The 3,368-nt window shown below is 40.1% G+C and overlaps 1 non-coding gene across 1 annotated transcript; it reads right to left on the bottom strand.

Annotated features, from left to right (window-relative positions):
- Positions 1 to 1,633: 1,633 nt before the first annotated feature.
- Positions 1,634 to 1,824, bottom strand: LOC142453881 (U2 spliceosomal RNA). Its single transcript, XR_012785454.1, has one exon. It is a non-coding gene; the product is annotated as a U2 spliceosomal RNA (small nuclear RNA).
- Positions 1,825 to 3,368: the final 1,544 nt, after the last annotated feature.

Below are 3,368 nucleotides of genomic sequence, written 5' to 3' on the forward strand. Positions count from 1 at the left end.
ACAACAAACTGAAGCACTGCCTGTTCCTCACAGTTGTTCTCATGTCCAAGCCCATTGTCACAGCCGTTGTGTCGATCGACCTCCTTGAGGATCTTCCACTTTCAGCAGTGGGAAAACCCATCCACTCCAAGGGGGAAATGTGAGACATTTCCTGTAAGCAGTTACGGTTCTGATTCCCACAGGGACAGCTCTGCCCTGTCCTATGGGTCTTCATGAGTTGGAATTGATTGGATGGTAATGAATTCGTTGCTATTCTATTGCTTACTAATCCATAATTTTCCTTTTCTTAAAAAGTTTGATGAGAACGTTTTTTAATCTTTTTTTATTTTTCCCTGCTAATTTCTTCCCAGGTTTGACACGGTGTTTACTATCTTGAAATCAACTAGACTGCTTCTCCTTCTAGAAGTTTTATGACTACACTATTTGATTCCTCCTTTTACTTTGTAATTGTCTTATTCATAAATTGATTTATCTAAATCCTTATTTTCAGCACTTTGGGATAATTTTACTTTGGTTATCTCTATATTTGGGTTTCCTTGGCGGTAAATGTCATGCGTGTTAATATCACGTTTGTTTTCTACCGAGTTGGTTCTCCGTCCAAAGGATTATCTTTAGTATGCTTGTACGGTTGGTCTGGTTTTTATCAAATTGCTTTAATTTTCGAATTTGGGGACGATTTGTCATTGTCTTTGTGGGAAAATTTTTATTAAGCATATAATTCTTAGTTGGCTTTTTTTCCCTCAAGGTTTTGTATATTCCTCACATTGCTTTCCTGCCTGCATGGAGTCTGCTGAGGTTAGTATTATTGGTTCTCTTTTATAGGTATTTTTGTTTTTCCCTAGGTGCTTCAGGTTTCTGTCTTAGTCTTTGGTTTTGAAAATTTTGGTTATATGTCTGATGATTTCCGATTGGAGACCCTCCTACCTGGGCATTGCCAGTTTCTGGAATGCAAGTCTTCTCACAATATTAGTTAAGGATTCTTCTAACAACTCTTGGGAAAAAATTGGGGGGGGGTGCTCTTTCTGTTCTGGGACTTTGATCTCCCATTATTACTCTACATAGCTAATCACATAATTCTTAGGCTTTCTTAAATTTCTTTTAATTCTTTTTCTGGCTGTTCTTTACAAATAAAACCTCAAACTCAGTGTTATTGCATTGACTCCGACTCACCTGTATGGGTTTCCAAGGTTGTGATTCTTAACTGGAGCAGATAACCCCATCTTTCTACCAAGGAACAGCCATGAGTCTACACTGCTGTTAGCAGCTAAACATGAATTCACTATGTGACCAGGAAGAGTTTTCTAGCAGGTCTCTATTGAGAGATTTTTTTTTACATAGGCCAAAGCAAGCATGTGAACAAGTAAATGCCTTAGAATAGAAAAACAGACATACTTTCAAACCCCGAGATAAAGCAACAGGCAGGCAGACTAAGATACCAAGAAGGCCAAAAAAATGGAAAAGAAATTGTAAGTGAAATTATTAGAACAGAAATACCGACTGTTAAACTGAAGCAGGACCCTGGCTGTAAAGAAGACTAGGAAGAAAAGGAATCCCTACAGCAGCAAAAGTAGCAAAAAGCAAAAGTGTATTGTAATCTGACCTTACAAACTAGTGAAATAGATCCCCCAAGGTGGGGGTGGGCGCTGTTCCTGGAAGTACTGCCATACCAGGTTGATGTATGGAGTGGATGCAGCAAGCTCCTATTCCATCTCCCTGTTCCAAAAATCTATTTAATATATTGTCCTCGGATAGAGGTGGTATCAGATATTAAACTGATAAGAACAGATACTACTCTTGATCTTAGCCAAAAGGCCGAGAAGCGATATTGAGAGATTGTTACTCATTCGGTCTTCCATTTATTTAATTCCACACCATTGCCTTTTTTAAATGCATGATCTGTTTATGATCTATTGGTCTGCTCAGTTTCTTCTTGCTGTTTTTGTGTGGTTTATAAGTTTTCCTTTATTTTGTCACTCTTTGTAGTGTTTTCTTGAATCCTTTAAAGTTCTTAGGCACTCACCACCCTCTCCTGGTCGATGTGATAGAGAATGGAAATGTAGGTATAATTCTACGTTTCGTCTTTAAGCAGCATAGTGGAGGACAAGTTTGGCTTGTTTAGGCTGCTACCTGCGTTGCTACTCATGTGGGTACTGACTTTCAACTCAATGCATAGGGCTGCAGAAGGTATGGGCGAGCCCCTGCATATTGCCATGATTCCTGTCATCTGTTGGGATTTACAAGGAAAAGGACAACAACTTAAAAACAACAACAACAGTAGAACAAAGAGCATATAAAAAGTAAGGACAAGAAAACCACCCCCCAAAAAAAATAATAACTACAAAGGAAATTTAAAACAAGAGGAAAAATAGAGGAAATTTAAAACAAGAGGAAAAAAACCCACCCCTATACTAAACTAGGGAGGAGGGGAAAAGAAAAGCAAAGGAAAAATAAAAGACCAAAGATGGGGAAAGGAAAATGAAATAAAAGAAAGGGTAAAAGGAAGAAGCATAACAAAGGTAAAAATTCAGGGGAGGAAAAGTTTTATAAAAACTAAGGAAGGTAATGGGGAAAAAAAACAATAGAGAAAATTGATGGCCAGGGGCTGGGCCCCAAATGGAGAAAATGGGGGATAGGAAACCCAATAGGTGTTAGCACCCTCTTCCAGGCAGAGAGCTCAAGGTAGGGAGTTTTAGGGGTTGGGATGCCTGATCTTGACCGTTTCTATTTGTCTAGATGCTGCTTGGTATTAGAGCACCTGTTCTGGAAGTTATTTTCAGATGGTGGCTAATCTAGGGTGCTTGATCCAGAATGAATTCTTTCTGGCTCAGCGAGCAGTTGGGGCAGCGTGGCTGGTTATAGAAAGAGTTCTTGTCTGCCCAGAGGTGATTTAAGTCAGGACACCTGTCCAGTGCTTCAGGACCTGTCCAAACTCAACAGTTGTAACACACGTTTTTGATCCATGGGGGTACAGCTTCTGCATCAGGCTCAGTCGAGGTTATGAAGGGCCCTGTGAGTTACTGGCTTCTGGGTGGAAGATGGTGGGGGCTGACCATGCTACTGGTAACCAAGAGGGTATGGGAAGAAATGAGAGACTCACACACTTCTGTTCTCCACCACTGGTCTGTGTCCTTGTGCTATCAGGCTGCTGTCTCAATCCAACATTGCTTGCAGGAGATCACAATGGCTGCATTATATAAGCCCACATACCAGTTCACCCATTCTACATGCATCCTATCCTGCTGCATTACTTTAGACTTTTGTCCAAGTCAATATTCAATCTACTTCTATTCTTTCCTCTGGAGTTCATGGTTCAGGATTATTATCATGTTTCATTTGCTATCTTTGTCTTTGTTAAATGGGCCCTCTAG

The sequence above is a fragment of the Tenrec ecaudatus genome, chromosome 7, assembly GCF_050624435.1.
Source record: "Tenrec ecaudatus isolate mTenEca1 chromosome 7, mTenEca1.hap1, whole genome shotgun sequence".
In the NCBI taxonomy this organism is placed as follows: Eukaryota; Metazoa; Chordata; class Mammalia; order Afrosoricida; family Tenrecidae; genus Tenrec; species Tenrec ecaudatus.